Source organism: Halyomorpha halys, unplaced genomic scaffold (genome assembly GCF_000696795.3).
Source record: "Halyomorpha halys isolate HHAL.00 unplaced genomic scaffold, Hhal_1.1 Scaffold1874.1, whole genome shotgun sequence".
Taxonomy (NCBI): Eukaryota; Metazoa; Arthropoda; class Insecta; order Hemiptera; family Pentatomidae; genus Halyomorpha; species Halyomorpha halys.
In genome coordinates, this window is record NW_027111317.1 from 200,233 (window position 1) to 218,767 (window position 18,535).

At 30.5% G+C, this 18,535-nt stretch overlaps 1 protein-coding gene and 1 long non-coding RNA gene across 5 annotated transcripts in view; both read right to left on the bottom strand.

Moving 5' to 3' along the window:
* Positions 1–18,535, bottom strand: part of LOC106690797 (MDS1 and EVI1 complex locus protein EVI1-A) — a 239,930-nt gene that overhangs the window by 174,332 nt on the left and 47,063 nt on the right. The window lies entirely within an intron of this gene.
* On the bottom strand, positions 9,366–9,757 carry LOC136796238 (uncharacterized). Its single transcript, XR_010843924.1, has 3 exons — positions 9,664–9,757; positions 9,508–9,592; positions 9,366–9,425 (listed from the first exon to the last, which is right to left on the bottom strand). It is a non-coding gene; the product is annotated as an uncharacterized lncRNA (long non-coding RNA).

Genomic DNA, 18,535 nt, shown 5'->3' on the forward strand with positions numbered 1-18,535 from the left:
TATATATTTTGTGTTGTATTATACTGAAACTTAAATATTATAATAACTTGCTTTTTTTAATTATCCGTTGTCTTCTAAAAAAAAAAAAAGGGAAAAAACTAAATCATTAGTAAAAATGACTGATTTCAATAAGTAAAACTTTCCTTAAAAATTATGTTACATTCATTTATATGATTTTATATAGGAATAATTAGAGAAAAAAACCAAATAAAATTAATTAATCACCAATGCTAATAAAAAATAATTTTAAAAATCGTAATATCATATATATGAATATATCACAAACCCGGCAATTATAAAAAAAAAATAAGAGAAGCTGTTCAATCATTCTGAATTGCTAATTATTAAATTAAATACATACATTATGTACGTTTAAATAAATTTATTATTTGAATTGAAATATTGTTAATATCTCTAGAAACAATAAGTAATTAATTACACCATTAGAAAAATTAATTATGCTGTACATGAGTTTTAGCAGCAGGAATCAAATATATTTTTCAACTATGTTTTCGCATACTTTTTTGAAAAATCCAAATTATTTCATATCTAGACAGGATTTTTTAAGAAACGAACAGTAGTTTAAAATTAGTATAAAATAATAAATTGGTAAAAAAAGATTGATAATTGTTAAACGTTAAAAAAAAAAAATAGATAAAGTTATTGATGGATGATTTTGTCATAGATGGTTTCTAAAAACAATTTTTTTAAAAGTAATTTTGAGGAATAGAACGATACTAAAAATTAGTCCATAGTTACATGCTCTGGGAGAAGACGTTATGTACTTCATCTTTGATTAATAAACTGAGAAAAGTAGAAGCTGATTAAATCGAAGAAAATTGACAGGCTGCAACTCTGCAGAAGGACACTGTACACAGGAACAGTCGTAAAGTAATTTCCTAGTGATTGATAAAATCATAGACCACTAGGCACCATCTGGTACAAGGCTAGTCGTAACAAGACACGTACTCTGAAGGTTTCACACATGAACGGCGATATTGAATGTCCTGAAATGTCGGTCACCATCTATTTCAATACAAAGGAATGGGATAATTCAAATTTTCTTGAAGTAAAGATAATTTTTTTTTAATGTTTTCGTAGAGGAAGAGTTCGTAGAGGAAGTTGAATCAAATGCAAAACTTTAAGAGCTATTTTTTAGAGTGTATACTATACATTCTTTAACAAATACAAATGTCTCATATCTCTTATGCTTTGGCAATGCTCACAAAATCGTGAATATTTTTTCTTATTCGAATGAGGGCGATCTGTGGGTTTTTGAGATACAGGTTCTTTTATTTATTTATTTTTTTTTTGTTTACATTATGTTGGAAATTACCATAAGCGTTAAAAATTAACTACCTGATAAAGATCGCTAAAGCACAGACGTGCTTAAAGGTGTCCCTCTAAAGTATTATTGTCGAGAAGAAACAAGTTTCGTATAATAAATTTCTCTCATATCACCTACTTCTGAGACAGCCGAACCTTATTAAACCTAAGTGTGGATTGATGTTTCCTGTGAGAAAATCATTCGTATTAGTCCATCTATCTATCAGCGTTCAATAAGCATTAAGATAAGTGACATTGTAAAGTTTAACGACACACAACTTTAAAAGTTCTCTATATTTAAGTGGACCGGTATAAAAATATCTTCCCGAAAAGCCGACGTGGATTTATAGTTTTTTTATTGAGACTGATCCATTTTAAACACATTTAATCCCTATTTCATTTACTCCATGGGATATTTTGTTATCTAGTCCAGATATTTTTTTCAACATTTATCACTGGACGGATTGGTGGAATGTGTCGGAGTTTTACGAGTTCCTCAAATTGGGCAGAAGGGACGAGCCAAAAAAAAGTACCGCTCTTAACGATTCCGATCACGTCCGGATTTAGTGACCGGCTTCGGGAGATCGACACCCGCTGAGCACGCGAGCCGCATTCGGATGGTTTATGCCTCCGCAACCCCCTGGTTCATCGTAATAAACATAATCCCTTACCCTTGTCTCCTGTATCTCCCGTCAGTCGCGAAGAATGCCGCAAGAGCACAAACGACATCCTCCATAGCTTTATTACCGCGCCTAGGAGGTGGAAGGACGGCAATTTTCTACACACTTTTACTTTCCTGTTTCATTCATAAAATCCCCTCACGCTTGCCAGCGATGACTTGCGTTCCTGTACTACTTCTTCTGAACACTATTCTAATGTCGGTGAACTTTATTGAATTGGGCCTTTGTACAATAATTATTTTATAACCTTTTCTTCTTCTTTTAAAATAAAAAAAAAGATAAACCCAACAATATTAGACGTATTCCTCTTGTACGTGTACAAGAGGAGAAAGTTTATTTCAATTCTTCCCTGTGAACAGTGCAACATACGCTATTAATGATAACAAAATTAAGGTTTGTTTAATGTGCAAGTCAGTCTTTATCGAAAGTACAGTAATGTTTAATCAACGGGAAAACGATTCGAAATACAAGGGAAGTTCTAGTTTAATTTAGTTTATAGCTTTATAAAAGTTTGAAACGCTGTTTTCTCTTTATGATGGATTTAGGACTTACGTCACTGTGCCTCTCAATAGGTGGTATTTACTTGTCTTAACCGTGTTCAGAAATAATATCAAGTATTCTGAACTACATTTTAATGTCTGTTATAAAACACCACAAAGATTATTGATATAACTATAAAGCACAGTATAGGCCTTAAATCATTCTTTAAAAGAATATGAGGGAAGGTAGTACAGGTTTAAACTAGAATATAACTCAAGATTTAATAGATGCCTAATAACGTTGCAATACTGAGACAGGGTGAGCTGGAAGTATCTATTATTGGTACATTGCATATCGGAAAGAAATTTATTATGGGATCCAGACAGGGGATATTACGGACGTGGTAGACTCTGAAGTAATTCGCAAGCTGTATATAACGACAGCTCTATATATACACAGCTGGAGCCCTCATGGCTAATACATTCTAAAGATGGGCGGCCACTCCCAACAATCGCTCCAGCTCCAGTGATTCTATTAAGATTAGCCCTGGCCTTAATACGTTCCCGCCATCTCCAGTAACTGCCATCCGCCATCTTACCCCGCAACATTCGTACCGAAGGTGCCGTCCGTAAGTACTTGAGGGTTATGAAGTAGAAATATGACGAGAGGAATGGATCAAATTAAACGTTATCGAAAAGATACTACTAAAAATAATTTTAATCCGAAAACATATTTTTTATCAGTATTTTATTCTGTTATATTATAAAGTTTAGAAAAAAATATATATGTATATAATTCAGATTAATACTTCTAGTGATCCAAGAATTTCAAGGATCCCTTTATTTTAATTACTTTCGGCTCTATGAATGGTATTTAACTTTGGAGACATATTTGAGAAAAACAAACAGGAAGTTTTAATTTGAATGCATTCACTTTGCATTGTTTTTTAAAATATTTTTTCCTACATACTACACCGCTCTATCGAAAATTATGCCTTGATTTATTTCTTAATTCGACAAGTACGCCTTGATGAAAAATTTTGGTACCGCTGCTTTAACCTAATCTTTCATCATGTGCATCATCTGTTTGCATTAATTTGATGTCCCTAAATCCTTCGCAATAAATGCCATGACAGCCTGAGTATTTTGTGATCCATACATATGAATGGTATGGTATAAAAAAAAGCAAACATTATATTGACCGTAATGTGAAAGGCTTAAAATATACATTGACTGAATTCGAATTATATTTCTCTAGATGGTTAAATAATCATGTAAATACCTGAATTAAGTCTATGAAGAGTTGTTGAGTTTGTCCTTTGGTACTTATGGAAGTTCAAAATGCTAATGCCACTAAGTTGAGATATATATTTGTTATTAATATATTATTTTATTTTACGCAATTCCTTTGATCAGATATATATAATAGATATAATAATTTTAAATGTTTTTTTCTCAAGACGTGGATATTTTTAGTCGAAAGCAAAAACGTCTAAACTCAGGTAGTAAATCTCACAAATGAACGTTTCACATGCAATAATTTCACGGTGGAATATTCTTTAAGAAGAGGCTATTTCAGTTGGCTGATAACCTTTCCAACGGAGGCCAAACCAAAAAAGGAACGAGAAATAAATGCGGAGCATAAAGATCGGAGGTGATTGGTAAAAAAGTAAAAAAATATTCCAATTGGTTCAATTAAGCGGGAGCAGAGAGTCTACGTGACTATTAGCGGATCGCTCTGTAATATACTCACCATCAAAAAACATAGGAAATTAATTCCCCGCTGGGAGAAGCATATATTTTTTTCTGGGGCACCGTAGAAGCGGCCTAATCTTACATCCTCAACCTCGGAGGAACCCTGACCTGTCGAGTCTCTAAGTGGTTTAGGATTGAATTCTCCCCGAGAGCCAGGAGGAAATTATTTACCATCAAGCGTGTAAGACATTTAAGATGTTACAGTTTTCATCCAACCCAAAAAATGTGTGTTTATATCATATCAAAGCGCCTTTCTACATAGAATATCTGTGACAGGGTAGTAATGTAAAGTGCAAAGGTGTCTGAAAGTCTGTTATTAATGCTGTAGGAATGTAAAATGTGAGCAAATAAGATATCAAAATAATGAAACGCCAACTCTAAGTCCAATTTTTTTTTTTTTTCGTAAAGCGTGTTGGAGAAGCTCTAAAAAGAGTTTCTAATATTTCATTTTTTTTTTTGGATGATGATTGCAAATTTCAACTTTGTAGCTCCTTAACTGTTTTTACTAAATTAAAATAATTTGTTATTTAATTTTAATTTTTTTTTAAACATAGATAAGCTAATTTTCAAAAGTTATTCACCCAGATCCATTCCTCGTACTCCTTTGGCTGATCCTCACTTAACTAAAAACTGTTGTTTCTAAATGATCTCCCCTGCAATAAATAAATAAATGAAGTAGAATGAAAAATAGATTTTTTTTTTATTGTTTTTAAATCTCTCCGGGAAAAATTGGAAGGCATAAATATACTTTTGGGTTTCTAGTTGGCTGGAGTTTGTAATTATTTTATTTTTGGATACTTTAAAATAAATCTTGAAGAAAATATCGGTATTTGAAAGTCGTACCTTAGTCGGTTTATACCAAATAAATACCACTCTGATTTTCGGTTTATATTATAGTATTTAAGCTTTGTATAAATAATTATGATAAATATAATATCGGTTCTGATATTTTTAGAATTTTGATGTTTAAAAAAAATTGAAAAAAAACTCAAGAAGCCTTAATGGAATTTATAAAGTTGGTTTATTGTGTATAATGACTAGTCTCAATTTCTAGATACATTAGTCTTGCTATATCTATCCATTGATGAATATTATTCAATTAATGACTCATTAAGTATCTATGAATAATACATAATAAGATTGACTTGTAAAAAAATCTCATTGATTGTTTCATGGTTTTTTAATATTCTCCGACCCTACATTATATGTTATCTTCTAAGAATTATATCACTTAATTTTAATATAACGTAATAATTTACTTTTAATTATAAAAACGAATGTTTTATTTTTCTTATTGCTTGTTTGTCTGTTTATAGTATTTATTTCTTTTTTTTTCTTTTATGTTAATCACGTTAATCCTTCTTCAGTTGTTTCTCAATGTATTTCTAATGATGGTAGTTGGTTGTTTATTTTTCCCTTCTAATTATTAATATCAATATTTACACAGCAATCATATTTAGACAGAAATTCCTTAAGACATTATTGATAGTTAAGGGGAATTATATAACTAGCACTCAAAATATATGAAAATTATCTTCAGGAAACATATTTCGTAAGAAATTTAGGCAATTATCGCCTAAAATATTATGACAGATACCGTAATAACAGACTTTTGCCAATTATATATGTTTTAATTTTTTGTACCATTAATAACAAATAATTAGCCGTTAACAAAATTCTATATCTGTTAGTATATCCCACTGTATGGGTAACAGGACATTAAATGTGCGTGTTTTGCGGCAATTTGTGGTTTTTGGGTCGGTTACGTTCATGTTTACTGTTTCAAGCAAGCCGTCCATACTCTCAAATGGTATATTTAATAGTTTCAAAATATTTTAACATCGCATGTCAAATATGGGAAGAGCGGCATCATTTGGCCCGATAAAAGCATCCTCGTTAGTTTTTACTTTTAGAGATCGTATCGAGATGGGAGGAGAAATTGATGTCTTCCAATGAAAGGAAAATATTTATGAGAGCTCCGAATTGTCTATTGCCTTACGAGGCCTTAAATGCATCTACATGAAATACTGCATCTGTTTCACATAATTACTGCGCTTCAGTTTTGCAATAATTACATCACATTGGCCAATATTTTTTTCATATTTTTTTAACGGCATTCAGTGAGGCATTCCTGTTACAAAATTAAATGATGTAGATATGTAATACTCATTTATCTGTATCTATTATATATAATGTAATTATAATTAAATAGGGGGAAAAAATACCCAAGTAGGTTGCTGTGAATTTTTCATGTTTATAACTGTAAAAACAAGGAACAGTAATAAACTAATTAATATTTATTTTACAATTTAATAATATTAAAAGTTTATTATGAACGTCTAAAGTATCATTTCTCTTAAATGGACATCACTGGTGAATAAGTCGTCGGCTTGGTAGAAGTGTTTTTTTTTATGAACCTAACTAAAATCTAAGAAAGCATAAGAATAAACAAATGAGAAGGGAGTTGATCTCGGAAATATTGTCGAATAGTTAAACTAAGTATTTTTACAACTTGTTTTGCAATCGTTCATATACATGTAGGCACAATATATATTTAATTGCCCTAAATTGATAAAACTTAAAATATGTGAAAATAACAGAATTAACTGACTAAAAATATTTCTTTCAAATATAGTATATTTGTAAAGCTTAATATTTTAATTTCAATTACTATGAGAGTAAAAAAAACAAATTTTGGTTATAAGATCTTATTTAATTAATGAGATAAAAATACTAAAAAAAAAAGGAAAAATTAAATTTTGTTTTAAAATTAGATCTCATTAAAAATTGAACTTTTTTCACTAGCTTGTTATAAAGGGTGACTTTTTACCAAGGGCTACTATACCGAAGAGCGCCTGTATCCGACCATTAAAGTCTCCACCATTATACCCGATAGAGTCGACAAACCGGCCTGTTAAGAAATATATTTTTTGACGGCTGAGTGTAAATATGCCGACGGTTGGACCAAACAGGGGGACGCGGCTACGTGCAGACATCCGCGGAAGACGACAATGGCCGCTGAAGAAAAGGAGAGCTTAAGAAGGCGATACACTTTCGCCCGGGGGATACGTGATCGAAAGTTGGGATGGGGAGGCGGGCGTAAAACCGCCCCTTTGCCGATTATAGAATAATGCAAGTCAGAAAGAGATTAAAGGGGTTACGACATACGGGCAGGGCAGAGTTTCTTCAATTTGCCATCCGATACAGCGTTTAGTCTCATCAACGAAGAGACTGGAAGAACTGTACATCTTCCAGTAAGGGAAAGGCTCAGGTTGTTCTTATATAGGGAACAGTTAAGAAGTATTAGTGAGGTCTTTGAATAAGTGGAGCGGAAAAGAACATGTCTGTTGATGCTCTCTGGCACGCATGGTATCCAAGCAATAGTGTATAAATAAAACATTATTTGGTTGAAGGAGGACAATAACTGTCTCAGAACATTTTTTATTAACCTCATCACCAATATTAAAACAAAAAAATAGGAATAATAATAGAAAAACATTTTAATGTTGGAACATCCTTGATTGACTATTTATAATTTATAAAAGGAGGATCATCCGTGTGTGGTTAACAAAAAAAAACCCAAATAATAATTGTTGTGAGCCAAAGTTTCGTCCAAGGTTTCTTCAGGACTAAAAATGATACACATAACTAAATTAATATAGCCAAGCAAGAGAATAGATAACATGAAATAAAAGTAAACTATGTGTGTTGCTAAATATGGTTTAAAATATGTAAATATTCATATAAAAATAAATAAATTTACTTTGTTAACTATAATTATTTAATTATTATAGTTCAAATCCAAGTTTCAGATACGCCACTCCGGCTTTGGCCGAAGATTTGCGTAATCTCAACAGACCCTAGTCTACAAAAACCACAAAAAAAGGTGTCATAATGCAACTACAAAATTTGCTTACAGCCGAATATTACAATTAATATTGTTTACAACAAAAAATGATTTCCATATTACTGAAAACTGCATTATTGTTCCTCCATAGGAAGAAAAATATGTAAATTATGTCATGACAGCAAATCTAGAAATAATTATGGCAATTACCGTAAACGCTAGTTAATTTTTCAGCCTGATAAAATCAATGATTCTTCATAATGAAGTTTTAAATACTGGAGGAAACAAACATGTTGAACTGGAGTAATTACGGCTTAGCAAATTAGACCAGGTAATGCCTTCTTCATACTTCGTTATGCATGTTTCGCAAGTCGTTGGGTGATGTGAGCCAATAACTATTTCTCTAAGAGTATATAGTTTATTTAGCGTAAACAACATAAACAAATAGCAATTGTATATACCTTGTACTCGATAATATTACTGACTAATCGAAATGTTCAATTTAAGATCATTCGCAAATTTCTATAGTATCACCATATTTATTATAAAATAATTTAATTAAAAAAAATAATAAAAAATACAAACATTCACATTTAATTTGAGAAAGATTATTACACACTAATTTGAAATAACATACACTATTTGAAAGATTGTTTCCTTTAGATCTCCTTCATGTTACAGATCAGTCAATTTTAATTTTTTACTCTTTTCATTAATTTTCCTGTACAATCATTAACAAGAGAAGAAATCAATTTTTTCTTCTAATAATCATAAGTCGTATATTAACTTACGGGCAGGTTTATCTCTCTGCAGTAACCTACAGTACAATGTTAACAGGCGAAGACAGAGCTGCAATTATTGACTAGTGTGTGAGATGACTCCACACAGTGGTCCTATGTAATTAATAATTTTACAACTCACCCGTCTTGATTGCGGCATGGAGTAATTGATTTCGGCGAATCAATCTTCCTTTGGGATCGAACCTTTGGCCCTCGGGTAGGACTAAAGGACGTTTTTTTGTAGGTCATCCCTTCCACAACCGTTCACAAGGTTTGTTTTGAAACTATTCGCACAGAGTATTAGTAAGTGATGAACTAAGACCAAAAAAGAAATAATAAATAAAAAAAATTCACTATAGTTTTAGTGAGTCACTAAATTATTCGAATTTGTCAGCGGCGATTTTTTCTCTGTTTTCCGAATAGGAGAAACCGATTCAGTGAATGTTAAGTAAAACAAAATAATGATTATCAATAAATTAATTTAATATCCAAGAACAGTCTCAACACTATTTATTTATTTGTCCTACGTTTCGGCCCTTCCAGCCATCCTCAGGGACATCTAAACATTTAACAGCTTATATTACCACTTCACTTTTAAACATTTACAATAACATTATTATTTATTATATAATATAACATACCTTCAACATAAATTTCCTCTCACATTAATTATTTTCTACTTGCAGGCTATTTTGCCCAGGTCAATTTCTTTATTTAAGTTAAAACCTATTCCAAACAGTCCATTATTAAAAGTCATACTTATTATTAATAAGCTTACCAAGCTTAAGTCTAGTTACCTCTCTATTTAAATTTTAAAAAACATTCATTTATTTATTCTATAATATTGTCCACACTATAAAAACCCACACCATATAACAAACCTTTTATAACCTACCACTAATAGAATAAATAAATGAATGTTTTTTAAAATTTAAATAGAGAGATAACTAGACTTAAGCTTGGTAAGCTTATTAATAATAAGTATGACTTTTAATAATGGACTGTTTGGAATAGGTTTTAACTTAAATAAAGAAATTGACCTGGGCAAAATAGCCTGCAAGTAGAAAATAATTAATGTGAGAGGAAATTTATGTTGAAGGTATGTTATATTATATAATAAATAATAATGTTATTGTAAATGTTTAAAAGTGAAGTGGTAATATAAGCTGTTAAATGTTTAGATGTCCCTGAGGATGGCTGGAAGGGCCGAAACGTAGGACAAATAAATAAATAGTGTTGAGACTGTTTTTGGATATTAAATTAATTTATTGATAAATATTACCTGGTCTCGAAAAATTTTTGAAATAATATAATTAAAAATAATGATTGTGATTCAGGGTTTTTTTTTTTTTTTAACTGATTTTCATTACTAATGAAACATTTACATCAATAACTGATGAAGAAGCTGTAATAAAAAGTAATGAATGTGATTCTATATTTGAACGAATTTCCAAAAAACGACATCAGTCTAAAAAAAAAACCTGTATTTAGTAACAAGACATACTTTTGTAAACTTTAAGTTTTTCTGTATTTTTGAATGGATTTGGCACGATAAGGATAGGTTCACTCAACTCTTTTTAATTTAACTCTGATCCATTAATTGTAAAATTAATTTTAATTATTATTGTACTTTGAATCTGCAACGTCAATCAGAAGGAACTTGAAAACTGAAACGCTAATAACTTTTCATCTTAAAAACTCTAACCTAATGTTCAGGATTTTCAAAGTTTATCGCAATATGGTTTTTTTTTTTTTTTGTAGCATATGGAACATGGTCAAATTAAGAGAAGTAGAAAGGCTAACTATTTTAGTAAATGAAATACATATTAAAATTGAAGGATAATAGGTTTACCTTGTGCAATCGATTAATTGATTGTAGGAACATAGTCCGGAACATTACTAGCGTAGGAACATTACTAGAGTAGGAACATTACTTATTAGTAACGTAATAAAAATTAAGTATTCCTAATTAGTAATATTTCTGGTGGTTTTGTACCTTTCTTGACCGTTACCCCGTCTCATCTTCCTTCTATTTTAAATAAAATATTTATAGCGATTTTTAAATAAAAATCCACATTAGTTTTGTATAGTCGACTAGTTATGTATTCAATAGAAATAAGAATCAGCCCCAAACCGATGAGTACTTTATTTATATATTTATGAGAGGATACTCTGTTTAGTGTGATCTAGAAGAATTACAATGCTGTGTAATCGGTAGTATTCTTTGGTAGTATTACTATTGAATTGCCTTCTATAAAAAATAAACAAATTAATTTTGCTTATGGTGACTTTAAATTGAGAATTATATAATTAGAATCACGTAAGAGCTCTTAAAAAGTTATTGCTAAACCAGAGGATAATATTTAGTAAAATTTTATAAATTTAAATAAAAAAATAGAATAAAAGTTAAATAAAGCAATAGATAAGTAATAATAATTGATTCCCTAGTTTAATGACCAACCTTATTCAATGAAACAAACAATTGTATTTAAAAATAAAATAAAAAAACAAACCAAGAAGAATGATTAAATATTTTCATTAACTAGTGTTTCAATAAAACAATCATAAAAGTAGGATTATATTTTGTGCTACCGTCAATCTTATAATATATGAAATTTTATCAGTAACATCATTTCTGTTTTTTAAGTTCTGCCTAACCTTTAGTGCGTCAAATCTGGAAGAAGCGTCAAAGAGAAAATCGAAAAAAAAAAATCTATTATCCCAATAGTTCGCATTTCTCAAAACATCCGAGAGGTAACTTAATTGGGCACGGTTGGACGCCAGAGTCGGCTGTTTTTGATTAGGCCGAGCTATAACGAAAATCGCATCCCATTCCTCCAGTAATGAGGAGAGTTCTCCAAGACACGATTTTTCGATCGACTTGCAGATGTGAGCCAACGGAACGATTTCCATATATTCCCGATTGCTAAAGAAATGAGGCACTAGAAGAAGAAGGATTTTTAGTCCCAATACCGGAGCAGTTCTGTAATATGTTTTAAAGTATACCGTGCAGAAATACTGTTTATTGCGCTGGCAAGTCCTACAATTCATATTGTAGCTTTCTCTTAATTAAGAAGCTATACAATGTTTAACCTGGCGTGTTTACAGCTTTCGAAGACAGCGTAGATGGGGAGTTAGGACTGCTAGATGTCATTACTCCACATAGAAAAAGCGGATGATTAAGTTCACTTGATCGTAAAATTAACTCCTAGTTCTTCCATGGCTATCATAAAAATTAAAACATGTCGCGTGCAAGTGGGCCGCTCACGTTCGCAGTGAACTACTTGTCTTGTGAAACAATCGTTAATGCTTCACCACAAATCGGGCTACATTAATCATACCAGCGGAATGTGGAGGTTGTCCGTGCAACTGCCCATTCATTATCGGCTTAATAGAGTGCGAGAAAATTTGAATTATATTGTTTAGTGGCTCAGTCCTGATTGCAGTGGTACTGATGATATATCACCAGTCGAGGAAAGGGACTTTAATAAGTGGGGCTCAAGAGGTGCGAAGAATGGATCGTGTCAAGAAAATGTCTTTGGAACACACTTGAATCAAAACAAAAGTAAAAAATCTAAATAAGGCAATTGAAACAAAAATATTAAAATTGTAATCAAACTAATTTATTTTACGAGTTACTCAATTTATACAAAATTATTTTACTTTTACTTTAACTATAGTAATTCTCAATTCAAAATGTCAATTGAATTACTAGTACTTAGATTAAAGTCGCATACCCTCAGTTACTAACGATAAAGGAGTTATAGCCATCTATAATTTTAGGCATTGTATTTAGGAATAAGAAAATTTTGGTTTCCTAGTTTTTGATTTTTTTTTTCTTCACAGTTCTTCTTTAGGCTACCATGTGTACAAAAACTGTAAAAAAAAAAAATGAAAAAAAAGTTTAATTCAATAGATTGCCTGGTTTTGAAATGTAACACCTCATTTATATTTTCTACCTTATTTATACGTTTTAGAAACTTATAAGTTCAAATATGATACTTTGTTCTGTTGTTATCTTCATCCCTATACTACCAGAATTTTATGAGTTTCAAGTAGTTAGTTCGTGTTTGTGAAGACTAAACTATGACTTAGGGCTGAAAAAAAATAAATAAGCTAATTTTAAATAAGCTTTGCAGTTTTCTTTTTAGTTAGTATATTTTTATTATTGATTCGTTTACCACACTAGTTTTAGATTATCTTTTTATATATATGAACAATGTAAAACTGTTTTTTTTTTTACTTTATCTCTTCCACAACTTGTAGTCATCTATAAGGTCAAATTATTTCTGTAAAAAGTTTGATTGACTGTAAGAAAAAATCAACAAATTTTGGAATAATGCTTATCTCATTTTTTTTAACATAAATAAATATATTTTCTATTTATCGGTTATAAAAGAACCAAATAAAGTAAAATAAATAAAGACATATTTTAATTTTTTATGGACTCATACTCATATATACTAAAAAAGTAGAGTTTCGTTCGGAATAATATTTTGCTTCTTGAGATGATGAAAAAATTTTATTGACGTGATTCCAATTGATACTTAACTGATATAAGGAAGAAATCGTTGATTACATCAATTGGTATTATTGAATCATTCTGAATTTTATTGGCTCAAAATGTTCATTATTACATTAAAACTACATTAGAAAAAAGAATATTTATACATTTTGCAAAAACATTATTTGCAATCGATAAAATTTGATACTGCCTCGAGACTAATAAGGTATGGAGGCTGCTGATCCGAAGAGATGGACGGCTGAATGCCATCCGGGCGAGGATTGGCGCTGACAGGCGGCCTCTTTGATCTCGCTGTTTAATTAAGCAAAAGCAACACAGGTGCCGAATTTTTTAATGTTTAATAACTGGTTTCCAATAAAAAAATCAAAAAAATCTTTAGAGAATTCAATTCTTAAAGAAGAACATGAAGGTATAGATGGTAAAGGCTATTTCTGATACATATGTATTATTACGACATTTATATTATATCATAACATAATATAATTAATTACTCATTGTATATATATAATAAAAATAAATCTGTACCACTACTACTAAACCATAAAAGGTCAGGGGTTCATTATAGTTACTAGACCAACAGTTGTGGAGAGAGAGAATTTGGTCAGAATAATACTCGGGCTCCATATTTTTCCCATTTAAGGATACCCACTTTATGAGTCTTGGTAGACCTATCAATACATAATTATCTGCCACAGCTAGAATCGAACTCTGGTCCTTGGAATCAGTAGCACAGTGCCTTACTACTGATCTATATACATTTGTATATTTATATGTTTTTATTATTAGCTTATCAGTAGCTTTTTATTATTTATTTATTTTTTTGTTTTTTGCATATACGATGTAAAACGTTATAAATAAAGTGGAAAATGAAAAAGTTACATTTTCATAAATATACAGAGTTTTCTTTTTATTGGAAAGAAAGTTATGAGAAGATAAACGACATATTGTTTTTTTTATTTAAAAAAAAATATATTTTTATTTTTTTTCATTTACTTATTTATTTTATTCTTACTTTATTTTTTATTTTTAGTATGAATGTGATCAGTTAATACTATTACCTATTGCCCAACTATGGCAGATTGCAATATTATCAATAAATAAAGTAGTAATTTTTTTTTAAACTATTATTTTTAATAAGTTATAATTTTTTATAATTCAAAAAATGAAACTTTTCATCGTTCAACGTTCAACGTTTTCATTAGCGATTTACGTTACGCATGTAAAAAATGTAAAGCATAAATATTTGTAGAACTAGTGGTGCTAATAATTATAATAAATAATATAATATAATATATAATCTAATATATAATTAAATTTCATAAAACAACTAAGATTTTTTTTATCTGAATAAAATATATTATTAGAAAGAATACTGAACATTTTTTCTCCTTCATGTCAAAAATAAATAATCGATGTAATGTTTATTTATTAATTGCAGATTTTTGTTGAGTTTTTTATTTTTGCGGTGGATAATTGATGTGAAATCAATGAAGCTGACAGTAAATTAATATTCAAACGTTATGTATATTTACAAATCTTTGTTGCTATTTTTTTCATATATTCGGACCAATTCATTTTTACTTTAGTTAGCTTGAATTTATCCTTATTTTACAAGAATGTAACTCAATGAGAAACATAATTTAAAAAGAAGAAATAGCTTGTAAAAAGTTTCTATAAAGTTTATTAAAAAAAAAAAGAAGATATTTATTCGTGTTCCAAGTTCTATACCTATACTAGATAACAAACATATATAACATCGGTATAATAATGTCTTAGAGCCAACAAGATCCGGTTAAGTAACTAATGAAAGAACAATAACATAACCGGCATAGGAGAGCTCGTTACCATGCGGCGGCAGAACTAGTAAATAGGGACATGGAGCCCCGTTAGCATTGTCTTCCGTTAAAGGCAGAGTAAGAGGATTTTTGCCGAATCGCCATAAACACCCTCTCCCCTCCTGCTCCCCCCCCAGGGGGGGTTGTCATAGGGATCGGCCCGTGGGCCACGACCGCCCCTTGTTACCTCCTCGATACACGCACCTTATCGTCCGTCCAGATCCTATCTCACGAGGCTTCGGGTCTAATTCAACCCATGGGCGATATGGTCCCTTCGGAGGCTTTCATTGTTGATTCCAAAACAGTTTTCGAAGATGGAAGAAGAAACTATTTTAATTGATCTGTCGGACATGTAAAAAGACCAACGGTCCGTATGAATATTATATACTTACTTGAAAAATTGAATACTTCAATACTTAAGGAAAAATAAATCAACTAGATGATATTTAAGAAAGTATTAAAAATTAAAACTAATATAATTGTGTATAAGATGGTTAGGTCTACGTCTATTGTTCTGAAATCAACGGACGGCGCCGGTTCGAATCCGGCCTAGGATGATGACTTTTTTCATTAAGTGGCCGTCTTACAAAATGAAAAACTTGACCCCCTACCATGGCTAGAATAGGTTCGTCACCTGTAGATAACTAGGTTAACATAACCTTCGCTGTGGATTGCATTAAAAAAAAAAGTATAACCTTTATCAAAATAAAATGTGATTTTATGTCTTGATACCTCTGAACCTCTGGCCTACAAAATTTTTAAAAACTGTAATTAATGCTGACGTTTCCTCCTTTTTTTTTTACTTTTTTTATGAATACAAAGTTACAATATATATGAAACATGAAAATAATATATAATGGCTAAATGTAAGTATGCAAAATATATAATATATAGAATATTTCACTACATATCTTTATTTAAACTTGTTATTTGAATGACAAATGAATGGGATGTATTACTTATGAAAATGTCATGGGAGGCATGACTATAGCTATGCTATGAAATGTAAGTTGAAATTCGGTACGTAGGGTTTTAATTTGTATATTGGTTGAGGTGGTGATAGAGAACATCCTTTTGAAGACTCAATTTGTTTTCCCCTCTCTGCAATTTTTTGCTCTTTATAAATATAAACAAAACGAATAAATCATTTTTCACCTGTTTTTAATACAAATGATTGATACTCGAGAAAAAAAAATTAGTTAATTGTAAATTTATAAAATAATGCATCTGGATGGTGAGTGTTATTTTCCTATATTTTTTAGAATGCCATGAATCAAACCGTTACTAAGAGTGACTGACTTTGTCGAAGATAAATTTATGAACTGCGGCTAGAAAATTTGATTACGGAGCACACTGTTATTTTCTTTGAAGTGGCTTATTTAATCACAGTTCTATCAAACTGTGAAACCATGACCACTAAAGGGTCCATGCTCAATTTAGAAATATCCTTTAAAGACGGAATTGAATCATCACTCTAAAAGGGAACGTATGATTATAACTAAACTTAATCACCGTTTTCCACTATAACTGGACGTGTTCATAGAGTAATTTGGTAGTAATAAAAAAATCGAGACCTACTAGGGTCAGTTACGGAGTTCCGGGTCCAAAAGAAGTGGTCACTCTTGCCATTAACTTAATTTAAGTTATCACCCGAGAGGCACCTCGTTGTCCTGAGTGTGCCTCATACGTGCAATTTGGTACCAATTGGATATCTGGGCTTTATCATCTTCACGAGGGAGGAAATTGCTTTTAATGGACAAAACCGGATTGTGTCCTGTTCTCGTGTCGTCAGGGTTTTCAATGTTTTTGCTCCTCCTCCAGACAACGGATGTTCAATTACAATCTCTTACAAGGACAAACGAACGAGATTCATCAAAATTTGAAGTAAAAGAATAATCTAATAAAAATGCTAGATTTTTTTTTTTTGCCTGAATTAATCAATACGGAAGTAAAATATACTTGAAGTTGCCAGATGGTAAGTAAATAAATTTTTAAAATTGTTATACGGTTTAATCAGAAAATATTTTTTTTTTAAATGCATGCTAAAACTTCTAATTAAGTTGCAATAATAATTGAACTATCATTTGAGGACCAACTCATCTCAATTTTTCATACCTGGATTTATGATCCACATTTACTGCTTAGGAAGAGTCACATCGATTCCGGATAGCAAGCAACAGCACACGAAATGCATAAACGAAAATACAAAATTATGAATATAAGCTATAATAATATACTACGAATGTTTTGATCAAGCTTACCAGAACGTTTTTGAAAACAATAATTATATGCTTAGCAATTTCTGGCACTCTGCAAGCGGTTCGATTAAATATTAATAAAAATCATTAACGAAAAATTTTTTGGACTACATTTATTAATATTGAATTGAGAAGTCCGAAGCAGCCATCTCCGGCCAAACTTTGTATATAAAAAATCAACAATTATTCTGTTCTTAATAAGACACTCTAATCCTAATATAACTACAAATATAATGTTTAAAAGATTTTTTGAGGCACATAAAAATGCTTTAACTATAAAAAATGACTGATCTTTCGTAAAAAGTAAAATATTTTTTTAGCCAATCTTAAATTGAAATATTTTTTTAAACATTAACAACTTAAATGCCTAACTATTGCCATATATAAACCATCAGGTATATACCAAACACCTAATTTTATTTTTTATGAAGGTACCATAAATATATCAGCAGTAAAAATGATAATCACGATACTTTAAATGCTAAGCACAGAATGTACGTAATATGCATAAGACTAAATTAAAATTCCACTTTAAAACTGGTAGGTGAGGTTCGTTTCAAAGTTCAGTCTTTCCTTGTATTTTTATATTCTTGCTAAGAGGTCTTTGGTTACTTGAAGAAAGTTCTAGGGTTCTTTTACGATTTGCAATGTTGACATGTCAGTCAGCGAAGTATAATAAAAATCCCACTTGGGACGTCCATCAAACTAAAGGTCTTTTATAACAGGATTCAAATAGGATCTGTATGTATAGGATGTGAATGCATGTCCTGGTTAAAGATTTCTGGAGTCGACATGTAATCAAATTTTATTGATGAAAATATAATATAAATTGTTTATATATCATTAATAGGGATTATATATAAGTAAATCTTAAATACTTAGGACACTGATTCCTTCACCGTTGCGTTGGGTTCATTACCTGAAAAAAAAAAAGAAGACATAAATAGGTTATTATTAAAACATTTTTATAATTAAACCAATTTATACAAATTGATCATGGCTATTATGTTTTTCAATTCGCATTATCTAGTGGAAACTAATTATTATAAAT